Below are 14602 nucleotides of genomic sequence, written 5' to 3'. Positions count from 1 at the left end.
AACATTAGTAGAGATGTCAAGTTTGCAACCCTCTTGCCTTGAACATTTTGAGAGGGTCAGTCTTGTTGGCCAAATAGATGGTGAAATAGTGTATTCTCACTCATTTTACACGGCAGCAAAGTCAAATATATCAAGGGTTAGTTAGCTCAGACAGAGCCATGGATAGCTAGGCCTATTTAAGATGATTGATCCTGTTCCTGTTGCCATGGTTATACGAGGTCCCCCCCTTCCCAATTTGCTATGAGGACATCTCCATGCTCCAATTGTTCTTATGGTTACAATAATTGCACACCATTTATGGGTTAGTGTAAAAGTAAAGATAGTATCTTCCAACTCAACCAACAACCAGGCACAAACAAATTGTGATAATTTATTTTTTCATTAGCTTACTTAATTTCCAGAATTCACAACTCTAGTGTTTTACATAGAGTCACATCCTGACCAAATTGGCATCCTAAAAAATAAGAACAACAAAATAACAACAGTGAAATGTGTTGTTTTACAGGGTCAGACTTTTTATTTATTTTTGACTTAACCTTTATTTAACTAGGCAAGTCAGTTAAGAACAAATTCTTATTTACAATGACAGCCTACCTCGGCCAAATCCAGTTGTTGCTCGGCCAATTGTGCACCACACTATGGGACTCCTAATCACAGCTGGATGTGATAAAGTATGGATTTGAACCATATTGACAGATTGTTCACCTTGTCAGCTCGGGTATTCAAACCAGCAACCTTTCGGTTACTAGTTCAACGCTCTAACCACTAGGCTACCTGCCACCTGCTATCTGAGAATCATATTTGCAAATGCACACAACCTTCCATTCTGCAGCTTAGAATTGGTCTGGCTGTGACATATATTGAGAGAACAGCACATTGATTTTCCTTCCTTCCCTCCCTCTCTCTCTCTCTCTCTCTCTCTCTCTCCCTCTCTCTCTCTCTCCCTCTCTCTCTCTCTCTCACTCCGTGGACAGACAACTCATTTCTCTGAATGGCTCTCATTTGCAATCGATCAGCACACAGATAGCTCATCCCCATCGACCCCCAGACAGACAGACAGACAGGCAGACAGACAGAAGAATAGAGGGGCCATGGCGTCGAGGTGAGGCATAATCTCCTTTAAAAACACACAACAGCAACCAGCACATTCTCCCCTGCAAACTCACACCCTGACACTTTTGACCAAAAGTATCTTCTTTTCAACACACTTTTTGAGACGAAGAGTGTCATTTCAAAGATACCAATCTCCTACACTGTGACATGATAAGACCTGATGAAACTGATATTGAGCCCCTCTAATTTTTAAGCACATGAAGTAGTTAACCTACTGGTAATGAAATGGTCAGCAACCCGGTCATGATTTGGAGGGAATTAGAGATATTGATATTATTACCATATATCTGCAACCCATCATAGCTGTGGGTCTGTGTGGTTGGGGATGTGGGTGGAGGAGGGTGGAGGGCAGACCATAGTGGTGGCTCTGTGTGTAGCGCTCTCTTTTGATGACTTCTGTAACCGTAATAGCCTTGGTTTCATGCATGTTAACATTAGAAGCCTCCTCCCTAAGTTTGTTTTATTCAATGCTTTAGCACACTCTGCCACCCCGGATGTTCTAGCCGTGTCTGAATCCTGGCTTAGGAAGACCACCAAAAATTCTGAAATCTTCATCCCTAACTACAACATTTTCAGACAAGATAGAACGGTCAAAGGGGGCGGTGTTGCAATCTACTGCAAAGATAACCTGCAGAGTTCTATCCTACTATCCAGGTCTGTACCCAAACAATTTGAACTTCTACTTTTAAAAATCCACCTCTCTAAAAACAAGTCTCTCACCGATACCGCCTGCTATAGACCACCCTCTGCCCCCAGCTGTGCTCTGGACACCATATGTGAACTGATTGCCCCCCATCTATCTTCAGAGCTCGTGCTGCTAGGTGACCTAAACTGGAACATGCTTAACACCCCAGCCATCCTACGATCTAAGCTTGATGCCCTCAATCTCATACAAATGATCAATGAACCTACCAGGTACCACCCCAAAGCCGTAAACACGGTAACCCTCATAGATATCATCCTAACCAACTTGCCCTCTAAATACACCTCTGCTGTTTTCAACCAAGATCTCAGCGATCACTGCCTCATTGACCTGCATCCGTAATGGGTCAGCGGTCAAACAACCTCCTCTCATCACTGTCAAACGCTCCCCTAAACACTTCAGCGAGCAGGCCTTTCTAATCGACCTGGCCGGGGTATCCTGGAAGGATATTGATCTCATCCCATCAGTAGAGGATGCCTGTTTTTTTTTTTAAATGCCTTCCTCACCATCTTAAATATCCATGCCCCATTCAAGAAATTTAGAACCTTAACCAACACAAAAACATCCTATGGTGTTCTGCATTAGCGTCGAACAGCCCCTGTGAAATGCAACTTTTCAGGGAAGCTAGAAACCAATATACACAGGCAGTTAGAAAAGCCAAGGCTAGCTTTTTCAAACAGAAATTTGCTTCCTGCAACACAAACTCAAAAACGTTTTGGGACACTGTAAAGTCCATGGAGAATAAAAACACATCCTCCCAGCTGCCCACTGCACTGAGGATAGAAAACACTGTCACCACCGATAAATCCACTATAATTGAGAATTTCAATAAGCATTTTTCTATGGCTGGCCATGCTTTCCACCTGGCTACTCCTACCCCGGTCAACAGCACTGCACCCCCACAGCAACTCACTCAAGCCTTCCCCATTTCTCCTTCTCCCAAATCCAGTCAGCTGATGTTCTGAAAGACCCCTACAAATCAGCCGGGCTAGACAATCTGGACCCTTTCTTTCTAAAATTATCTGCCAAAATTGTTACCACCCCTATTACTAGCCTGTTCAACCTCTCTTTTGTGTCGTCTGAGATTCCCAAAGATTGGAAAGCAGCTGCGGTCGTCCCCCTCTTCAAAGGGGGAGACACTCTAGACCCAAACTGCTACAGACCTATATCTATCCTACCCTGGCTTTCTAAGGTCTTCGAAAGCCAAGTCAACAAACAGATTACCGACCATTTCGAATCCCACTGTACCTTCTCCGCTATGCAATCTGGTTTCAGAGCTGGTCATGGGTGCACCTCAGCCATGCTCAAGGTCCTAAACGATATCTTAACCGCCATCGATAAGAAACAATACTGTGCAGCTGTATTCATTGATCTGGCCAAGGCTTTCGACTCTGTCAATCACCACATCCTCATCGGCAGACTAGCCTTGGTTTCTCAAATGATTGCCTCGCCTGGTTCACCAACTACTTCTCTGATAGAGTTCAGTGTGTCAAATCGGAGGGCCTGTTGTCCGGGCCTCTGGCAGTCTCTATGGGAGTGCCACAGGGTTCAATTCTTGGACCGACTCTTTTCTCTGTATACATCAATGATGTCGCTCTTGCTGCTGGTGAGTCTCTGATCCACCTCTACGCAGACGACACCATTCTGTATACTTCTGGCCCTTCTTTGGACACTGTGTTAACAACCCTCCAGGCGAGCTTCAATACCATACAACTCTCCTTCCGTGGCCTCCAATTGCTCTTAAATGCAAGTAAAACTAAATGCATGCTCTTCAACCAATCGCTGCCAGCATCTGCCTGCCTGTCCAACATCACTACTCTGGACGGTTCTGACTTTGAATATGAGGACAACTACAAATACCTAGGTGTCTGGTTAGACTGTAAACTCTCCATCCAGACTCACATCAAACATCTCCAATCCAAAGTAAAATCTAGAATTGGCTTCCTATTTCGCAACAAAGCATCCTTCACTCATGCTGCCAAACATACCCTTGTAAAACTGACCATCCTACCGATCCTCGACTTCGGCGATGTCATTTACAAAATAGCCTCCAATACCCTACTCAATAAATTGGATGCAGTCTATCACAGTGCCATCCGTTTTGTCACCAAAGCCCCATATACTACCCACCACTGCGACCTGTACGCTCTCGTTGGCTGGCCCTCGCTTCATACTCGTCGCCAAACCCACTGGCTCCAGGTCATCTACAAGACCCTGCTAGGTAAAGTCCCCCCTTATCTCAGCTCGCTGGTCACCATGGCAGCACGCACCTGTAGCACGCGTACCAGCAGGTGCTGGTCTCTGGTCACCCCCAAAACCAATTCTTCCTTTGGCTGCCTCTCCTTCCAGTTCTCTGCTGCCAATGACTGGAACGAACTACAAAAATCTCTGAAACTGGAAACACTTATCTCCCTCACTAGCTTTAAGCATCAGCTGTCAGAGCAGCTCACATATTACTGCACCTGTACATAGCCCATCTATAATTTAGCCCAAACAACTACCTCTCCCCCTACTGTATTTATTTATTTTGCTCCTTTGCACCCCATTTTTTCTATCTCTACCTTGCACATTCTTCCACTGCAAAGCTACCATTCCAGTGTTTTACTTGTTATATTGTATTTACTTAGCCACCATGGCCTTTTTTTTGTTGCCTTTACCTCCCTTATCTCACCTCATTTGCTCACATTGTATATAGACTTATTTTTCTACTGTATTATTGACTGTATGTTTGTTTTACTCCATGTGTAACTCTGTGTTGTTGTATGTGTCGAACTGCTTTGCTTTATCTTGGCCAGGTCGCAATTGTAAATGAGAACTTGTTCTCAACTTGCCTACCTGGTTAAATAAAGGTGAATAAAATAAGTAAAAAACAGGGTTATGGTCTGTGGCATGGACAGTGGGCAGGACAGCAGGCTGAGCAGATGGGTCCTGTGGTACATCAGGCCTGCAGAGGGTCAGCTGGTCACGCCCCACTGTTCTGCCCCGTCATGCACAGCTGAAGGGTGAGCGCCCCCCGCAGACTCTGGGCTGCCATATCACACCTAATTAACCAAGCAGAGAGCACATCCTTCCTCTTTATGTCTGTCACACCCCCACTGAATTGTTTCTAGAATGATTAAAAGAGTGACTAAAAATCTTTCCTGTTTTTTGATGAGACTTTCTGACATTACAGTATATTTAGACATACAAGGTTTTCATGAGCCATCTGCATTTAACCCTATTTACACTCTAATCCTTTAACCATATGGTTAATGTACAATTCCAGATTACCTGTGTCTGCTATTATTTAATTTTGAGGCATGTGTGTCCTGATCATGTGTCCATCGCCTGCTCATAGTGGCATCGCTGGTCGTCATGATTGTTCCCAGCCAAGCCTTATTCCCCAGCCAGAGACCAGCTATACTGCTAAACTCTGTGGAGAGATGAAATGAGACATTGTGTTGTTTACGACTGGAAAGCCTTATTGAGACACTGAAATCCCCATCTGCCGGCAGTGAAAGTTTACTCCCTGCGAGTGCATGGCAGAAGAGTGCCGCTGAGACACCAGCGAAACACCCCCTGCTGTAATATGATGAACGGCATTTACCTCTTTACTTTGTAAAGTCTGCTCCCCTTTCTGCTCTGCCTGCAGCTAGCAGCACATAAAACTGCAGTGTCAGGACATTCTAGGGAACATTACCATGTCTCAACATCAGGAACTGTTTGAATGGATAAGAATGATGTTGTTGCAAAAGTTTTAGTGACTCAAGGGAAAAAGATTTGCATTCAACATTTCTTTGATGTTGGGAGCTACTCTATTACGTAAGCTCTGTTTACATTTTCCACTTAGAAGTTTCCAGAGAAGATTTGCAGGCTTTTTGCGACCTTTACAGTTTAGACAAAAAAATATCAATGCTTGGTAGACTTTTGGTGCTAGGTCTAAATGTTTAATGTATGGCTACTGTCATGCTTCTAGACTTCTCCTCATTTTCGCTCTTTGGTCACCTGGATAGATTGTCACCCAGAAAACAAGATGTAGGACAGCTCCATATTGGAAAAGGTCAAGCTTGAAAATAAGATTCCGTACAAGGCAGAACCTTTTAGTACCATTCTAGTGCTATTTACCTGGCATTTACGGCCAGCTATTTATACCAAGTCATGTTTAAATATAAAGTACCTGGTGTAAATATTCATGATTGCCAATGCCATTACAGGAGGAGGCTCAGGTCTGTCTAATGAATAACTGAAGTCCATGAATAATAAATAGTTTGCGCTTACCCCCCTCTGCCTCACAGACTGAGTATCTTTCAGCTGGGAGCTGTGCCAGTAGAGGCAAGAGAATGTAAACACAAAACTGGGGTCTTATAGGCTATGTGATGGTGCACCATAAGAGCAAATGTTTTACAATTCTCCCAAAATAAATCTGTTCTGTTTGACCCAAATCATTCCCCCTTCCCCCTACTGTATGTCTCCGTTGGGCTAATGATTCCACTGGATTGCCCCTCTCCTCTGTACATGGATGGGTTTAGGATTAGATGGCGGACGTTCCGTCTCTCCATGGCCCTATTTCTAACAATTTAATGGCTGGTCTTTGATGCACATCTAGTGAGGGAGGGAGAATGGGATTACCTTCACTTCTGGAGTGCACTCTTGGATAAGTGGTAATATGTGTGTGTGTGTGTGTGTGTGTGTGTGTGTGTGTGTGTGTGTGTGTGTGTGTGTGTGTGTGTGTGTGTGTGTGCGTGTGCATGCGTGCGTGTGTGTGTGCAAGCGTGCGTGTGGGTATGTACATTTCCATGTGTGTGTGTGCATGTGTGTGTATGTGGGTGCATTTATGAGTCCACGTGTTAATGTGTAACCTTGAATTATAAAACCAGTGATCTGCCATATACAGTTGAAGTCGGAAGTTTACATACACTTAGGTTGGAGTCATTAAAACTCATTTTTTAAACACAAATTTCTTGTTAACAAACTATAGTTTTGGCAAGTCGGTTAGGACATCTACTTTGTGCATGACACAAGTCATTTTTCCAACAATTGTTTACAGACAGATTATTTCACTTATTATTCACTGTATCACAATTCCAGTGGATCAGAAGTTTACATACACTAAGTACACTGTGCCTTTAAACAGCTTTGAACATTTCTGAAAAGTATATAATGGCTTTAGAAGCTTCTGATAGGCTAATTGACATAATTTGAGTCAATTGGAAGTGCACCTGTGGATGTATTTCAAGGTCTACCTTCAAACTCAGTGCCTCTTTGCTTGACATCATGGGAAAATCAAAAGAAATCAGAAAATAAATTGTAGACCTCCACAAGTCTGGTTCATCCTTGGGAGCAATTTCCAAATGCCTGAAGGTACCACGTTCATCTGTACAAACAATAGTACGCAAGTATAAACACCATGGAACCATGCAGCCGTCAGGAAGGAGACACGTTCGGTCTCCTAGAGATGAACGTACTTTGGTGGCAAAAGTGCAAATCATTCCCAGAACAACAGCAAAGGACCCTGTGAAGATGCTGGAGGAAACAGGTACAAAAGTATCTATATCCACAGTAAAACGAGTCCTATATCGACATAACCTGAAATGCCGCTTAGCAAGGAAGAAGCCACTGCTCCAAAACCGCCATTAAAAAAATCTACGGTTTGCTACTGCACATGGGGACAAAGATTGTACTTTTTGGAGAAATGTCCTCTGGTCTGATTAAACAAATATAGAACTGTTTGGAGGAAAAAGGGGGAGGCTTGCAAGCCGAAGAACACCATCCCAACTGTGAAGCAGGGTGGTGGCAGCATCATGTTGTGGCGGTGCTTTGCTGCAGGAGGGACTGGTGCACTTCACAAAATAGATGGCAACATGAGGGAGGAAAATTACGTGGATATACTGAAGCAACATCTCATGACATCAGTCAGGTATTTAAAGCTTGGTCGCAAATGGGTCTTCCAAATGGACAATGGCCCAAAGCATACTTCCAAAGTTGTGGCCAAATGGCTTAAGGACAACAAAGTCAAGGTATTGGAGTGACCATCACAAAGCCCTGACCTCAATCCTATAGAAAATGTCTGGGCAGAACTGAAAAAGCTTGTTTGAGCAAGAAGGCCTACAAACCTGACTCAGTTACACCAGCTCTGTCAGGAGGAATGGGCTAAAATTCACCCAACTTATTGTCGGAAGCTTGTGGAAGGCTACCCGAAACGTTTGACCCAAGTTAAAAGGCAATGTTACCAAATACTAATTGAGTGTATGTAAACTTCTGACCCACTGGGAATGTGATGAAATAAATAAAAGCGGAAATAAATCATTATTTTGACTATTATTCTGACATTTCACATTCTTAAAATAAAGTGGTGATCCTAACTGGCCTAGGACAGGGAATTTTACTCTGATTAAATGTCAGGAATTGTGAAAAACTGAGTTTAAATGTATTAGGCTAAGGTGTATGTAAACTTCAGACTTCAAATGTAGCTATTTGGTGGAATATGTTGTTTACAAATATTTGTAATATTTATTAAGCCAGGCGTTTCAACCCTGCATTTATGACATTTCTTCCAGGAATAGTGCACACGCCATCATTAAATAACACATCTCTGGGTAGCCTGTGTCTCAACGTGGGAGGTAGGGACAGCTGTCGATATCTCTCCCTCTGGAGCTGCCAGACATGCATAGATTCACTAATGAAAAACACAGGGGGACCAAGGCTAGAATCAACCTACAAAGGATTGTTTTATATTTAGTAACTTACATAGGTAACTTCTACTGTTCAATGGAATTTGGTGTCAAGAATGGTACGACTATGTTCATGTTACACACATTGTATTGAAATCCATCCATTTTGTACAACCTTAAATCTCATAGAAAGTTACATAATAACACTTGTTATAGTGAATGCCTGTGAGCTGCTTCTTCTTCTGTAGTGGACTTGATCTGAGGATCCACTGGGTCCACTTCAAATCAAATCAAATCAAATTTTATTTGTCACATACACATGGTTAGCAGATGTTAATGCGAGTGTAGCGAAATGCTTGTGCTTCTAGTTCCGACAATGCAGTAATAACCAACAAGTAATCTAACTAACAATTCCAAAACTACTGTCTTGTACACAGTGTAAGGGGATAAAGAATATGTACATAAGGATATATGAATGAGTGATGGTACAGAGCAGCATAGGCAAGATACAGTAGATGGTATCGAGTACAGTATGTACAAATGAGATGAGTATGTAAACAAAGTGGCATAGTTTAAAGTGGCTAGTGATACATGTATTACATAAGGATACAGTCGATGATATAGAGTACAGTATATACGTATGCATATGAGATGAATAATGTAGGGTAAGGAACATTATATAAGGTAGCTTTGTTTAAAGTGGCTAGTGATATATTTACATCATTTCCCATCAATTCCCATTATTAAAGTGGCTGGAGTTGAGTCAGTGTCAGTGTGTTGGCAGCAGCCACTCAATGTTAGTGGTGGCTGTTTAACAGTCTGATGGCCTTGAGATAGAAGCTGTTTTTCAGTCTCTCGGTCCCAGCTTTGATGCACCTGTACTGACCTCGCCTTCTGGATGATAGCGGGGTGAACAGGCAGTGGCTCGGGTGGTTGATGTCCTTGATGATCTTTATGGCCTTCCTGTGACATCGGGTGGTGTAGGTGTCCTGGAGGGCAGGTAGTTTGCCCCCGGTGATGCGTTGTGCAGACCTCACCACCCTCTGGAGAGCCTTACGGTTGAGGGCGGAGCAGTTGCCGTACCAGGCGGTGATACAGCCCGCCAGGATGCTCTCGATTGTGCATCTGTAGAAGTTTGTGAGTGCTTTTGGTGACAAGCCAAATTTCTTCAGCCTCCTGAGGTTGAAGAGGCGCTGCTGCGCCTTCTTCACAATGCTGTCTGTGTGAGTGGACCAATTCAGTTTGTCTGTGATGTGTATGCCGAGGAACTTAAAACTTGCTACCCTCTCCACTACTGTTCCATCGATGTGGATAGGGGGGTGTTCCCTCTGCTGTTTCCTGAAGTCCACAATCATCTCCTTAGTTTTGTTGACGTTGAGTGTGAGGTTATTTTCCTGACACCACACTCCGAGGGCCCTCACCTCCTCCCTGTAGGCTGTCTCGTCGTTGTTGGTAATCAAGCCTACCACTGTTGTGTCGTCCGCAAACTTGATGATTGAGTTGGAGGCGTGCGTGGCCACGCAGTCGTGGGTGAACAGGGAGTACAGGAGAGGGCTCAGAACGCACCCTTGTGGGGCCCCAGTGTTGAGGATCAGCGGGGAGGAGATGTTGTTGCCTACCCTCACCACCTGGGGGCGGCCCGTCAGGAAGTCCAGTACCCACTTGCACAGGGCGGGGTCGAGACCCAGGGTCTCGAGCTTGATGACGAGCTTGGAGGGTACTATGGTGTTGAATGCCGAGCTGTAGTCAATGAACAGCATTCTCACATAGGTATTCCTCTTGTCCAGATGGGTTAGGGCGGTGTGCAGTGTGGTTGAGATTGCATCGTCTGTGGACCTATTTGGGCGGTAAGCAAATTGGAGTGGGTCTAGGGTGTCAGGTAGGGTGGAGGTGATATGGTCCTTGACTAGTCTCTCAAAGCACTTCATGATGACGGAAGTGAGTGCTACGGGGCGGTAGTCGTTTAGCTCAGTTACCTTAGCTTTCTTGGGAACAGGAACAATGGTGGTCCTCTTGAAGCATGTGGGAACAGCAGACTGGTATAGGGATTGATTGAATATGTCCGTAAACACACCGGCCAGCTGGTCTGCGCATGCTCTGAGGGCGCGGCTGGGGATGCCGTCTGGGCCTGCAGCCTTGCGAGGGTTAACACGTTTAAATGTCTTACTCACCTCGGCTGCAGTGAAGGAGAGACCGCATGTTTTCGTTGCCGGCCGTGTCAGTGGCACTGTATTGTCCTCAAAGCGGGCAAAAAAGTTGTTTAGTCTGCCTGGGAGCAGGACATCCTGGTCCGTGACTGGGCTGGATTTCTTCCTGTAGTCCGTGATTGACTGTAGACCCTGCCACATGCCTCTTGTGTCTGAGCCGTTGAATTGAGATTCTACTTTGTCTCTGTACTGACGCTTAGCTTGTTTGATAGCCTTGCGGAGGGAATAGCTGCACTGTTTGTATTCGGTCATGTTACCAGACACCTTCCCCTGATTAAAAGCAGTGGTTCGCGCTTTCAGTTTCACGCGAATGCTGCCATCAATCCACGGTTTCTGGTTAGGGAATGTTTTAATCGTTGCTATGGGAACGACATCTTCAACGCACGTTCTAATGAACTCACACACCGAATCAGCGTATTCGTCAATGTTGTTGTCTGACGCAATACGAAACATGTCCCAGTCCACGTGGTGGAAGCAGTCTTGGAGTGTGGAGTCAGCTTGGTCGGACCAGCGTTGGACAGACCTCAGCGTGGGAGCCTCTTGTTTTAGTTTCTGTCTGTAGGCAGGGATCAACAAAATGGAGTCGTGGTCAGCTTTTCCGAAAGGGGGGCGGGGCAGGGCCTTATATGCGTCGCGGAAGTTAGAGTAACAATGATCCAAGGTCTTTCCACCCCTGGTTGCGCAATCGATATGCTGATAAAATCTAGGGAGTCTTGTTTTCAGATTAGCCTTGTTAAAATCCCCAGCTACAATGAATGCAGCCTCCGGATGAATGGTTTCCAGTTTGCAAAGAGTTAAATAAAGTTCGTTCAGAGCCATCGATGTGTCTGCTTGGGGGGGGATGTATACGGCTGTGATTATAATCGAAGAGAATTCTCTTGGTAGATAATGCAGTCTACATTTGATTGTGAGGAATTCTAAATCAGGTGAACAGAAGGATTTGAGTTCCTGTATGTTTCTTTCATCACACCATGTCACGTTAGTCATAAGGCATACGCCCCCGCCCCTCTTCTTACCAGAAAGTTGTTTGTTTCTGTCTGCGCGATGTGTGGAGAAACCCGTTGGCTGCACCGCTTCGGATAGAGTCTCTCCAGTGAGCCACGTTTCCGTGAAGCAAAGAACGTTACAGTCTCTGATGTCCCTCTGGAATGCTACCCTTGCTCGGATTTCATCAACCTTGTTGTCAAGAGACTGGACATTGGCAAGAAGAATGCTAGGGAGTGGTGCACGATGTGCCCGTCTCCGGAGTCTGACCAGAAGACCGCCTCGTTTCCCTCTTTTTCGGAGTTGTTTTTTTTTTGGGTCGCTGCATGGAATCCACTCAGTTGTCCTGTTTGTAAGGCAGAACACAGGATCCGCGTCGCGAAAAACATATTCTTGGTAGTACTGATGGTGAGTTGATGCTGATCTTATATTCAGTAGTTCTTCTCGACTGTATGTAATGAAACCTAAGATGAGCTGGGGTACTAATGTAAGAAATAACACGTAAAAAAACAAAAAACTGCATAGTTTCCTAGGAACGCGAAGCGAGGCGGCCATCTCTGTCGGCGCCGGAAGTCAAAAAAGTCCCCTTGAACACTGTTCTCCAAAATGAGTGAAACTGTACTCAGTGACTTCTCTGTGTGGTGGTTTTACCCCCAGGCTGTGTCCAGGACAGTACAGATGAACTTTGCCCTTTAGCTTTTATTTGGAGATGAGGAATGTCAGTGCAGATCAGATTTGCTGTAGGCTCTGCAGCGCACAGTGACAATACAACTGCTGGTCTGAGAAAGCAGGAAGATGTGTAGAGCAATGAGTCTGTTGACAACTGTCAGGACTTTACCTGGTAGAGTGCCCTATGCCTTGACAAGATGTGCAACAGTTTGTGCATCATTTTAAGGAAGTCATATTATATGATGTGTTATGCTGTTTGAAACACCAGTCAGCTAAAGCAGAGGGTTTTGTTAGACTTTTTCGTCACATCATAGTGAGACTTTTTTGGCGTCTGGGATGCTTTCAGTTCAAGGAGATTACCGGCTCACCTGAAGAGATTGTCAAAACTGGCGGGCATGCAAAATAAAACGCAACAAATTAGTTTTGAGCACAGAAGTTGCAAGTTCAGTGGTTTTCATCCTCTCCCAACTAATTCAAAAAAAGTATTCTACTTTTTTTGTTGAACCAGTCAGAATACACAGAAGCGCCATGTGAAACAATTATTCTTTGGGACAGGTGTCGCCATGGTGCAAGGCTCTCCATTCCTCCAAGCTAAATGTTTTCTGCTTCCTCTTGCATTTATCTGGGAGACCAAGCACACGGACGTCGGCATAACAAATATCTGGCCAGTGGAGATGAATGTATCCCTGGGGAAGGAGGGTGGAGGTGGGGGTGGAGGTGGGGGTGGGGGAGAGTAATGTGTCCCCAGGGAAGGAGGGTGGAGGTGGGGGTGGAGGTGGGGGTGGGGGAGAGTAATGTATCCCTGGGGAAGGAGGGTGGGGGTGGAGGTGGGGGTGGGGGAGAGTAATGTGTCCCCAGGGAAAGAGGGTGGAGGTGGGGGTGGTGGAGAAGAATGTGTCCCCAGAGAAGGAGGGTGGCGGTTTAGTTTAGTTTATGAGGATCCCCATTAGCTACTGCACATGCAGCAGCTACTCTTCCTGGGGTGCACATAAAACATACAAATGCATGACAAACTACAGAACAGTAACAGAAAAGAGCAACATCAAATATTACATTACATTACATTCAAAATAAAACATGTAATAATCCAAGTAATCCTGGCACCAAATGGTGGGGGAGGTGGAGATGAATGTGTGCCTGGGGAAGGAGGGTGGAGGTGGGGGAGGTGGAGATGAATGTGTGCCTGGGGAAGGAGGGTGGAGGTGGGGGAGGTGGAGATGAATGTGTGCCTGGGGAAGGAGGGTGGAGGTGGGGGTGGTGGAGAGGAATGTGTGCCCAGGGAAGGAGGGTGGAGGTGGGGGTGGTGGAGATGAATGTGTCCCTGGGGAAGGAGGGTGGAGGTGGGGGTGGTGGAGATGAATGTGTGCCTGGGGAAGGAGGGTGGAGGTAGTGTTGGTGGAGATGAATGTGTCCCCAGGGAAGGAGGGTGGAGGTGGGGGTGGTGGAGAGGAATGTGTGCCTGGGGAAGGAGGGTGGAGGTGGGTGTGGTGGAGAGGAATGTGTCCCCAGGGAAGGAGGGTGGAGGTGGGGGTGGTGGAGATTAATGTGTGCCTGGGGAAGGAGGGTGGAGGTGGGGGTGGTGGAGAGGAATGTGTCCCCAGGGAAGGAGGGTGGAGGTGGTGGTGGTGGAGATGAATGTGTCCCCAGGGAAGGAGGGTGGAGGTGGTGGTGGTGGTGGTGCAGATGAATGTGTGCCTGGGGAAGGAGGGTGGGGGTGGAGGTGGGGGTGGGGGAGAGGAATGTGTCCCCAGGGAAGGAGGGTGAAGGTGGGGGTGGTGGAGAGTAATGTGTCCCCAGGGAAGGAGGGTGGAGGTGGGGGTGGTGGAGATGAATGTGTCCCCAGGGAAGGAGGGTGGAGGTGGTGTTGGTGGAGATGAATGTGTCCCTGGGGAAGGAGGGTGGAGGTGGGGGTGGTGGCAGGAGGAGAGCCAGAGGATGAGGATCTGTATCTGGGGCCTTGTGTCTTTTCCTTCTTTTTCCAACACTAGATCAGAGACAGGGGACTCCAGACAGCTCCTCTCTCTTGAGTAATAGCAGTGTGACAACAAGGTTGATGAGGGGAGTCTTGGGTATGCAGGTCACACCTGGTCAAGGTGCAGTCAGTCTACCTCGCACTGAGAGAGGGGAAAATTACCAGGGCACTCTCCACTGAGCAGAGCATAGTTGGAATTTTCAAACAGCAGAAATTCTTAATGGATTAAAAACTAGCTGTGGATATAGCATACAAATTGTTGGATTATGTCCCTTTAAAGTTGTTATTTTATAATCTATTTCTA

This window comes from Oncorhynchus mykiss, chromosome 24 (genome assembly GCF_013265735.2).
Source record: "Oncorhynchus mykiss isolate Arlee chromosome 24, USDA_OmykA_1.1, whole genome shotgun sequence".
Classification (NCBI taxonomy): Eukaryota; Metazoa; Chordata; class Actinopteri; order Salmoniformes; family Salmonidae; genus Oncorhynchus; species Oncorhynchus mykiss.
The sequence above is the reverse complement of the archived record's forward strand: the minus strand, read 5'-3'. Positions refer to the sequence as shown.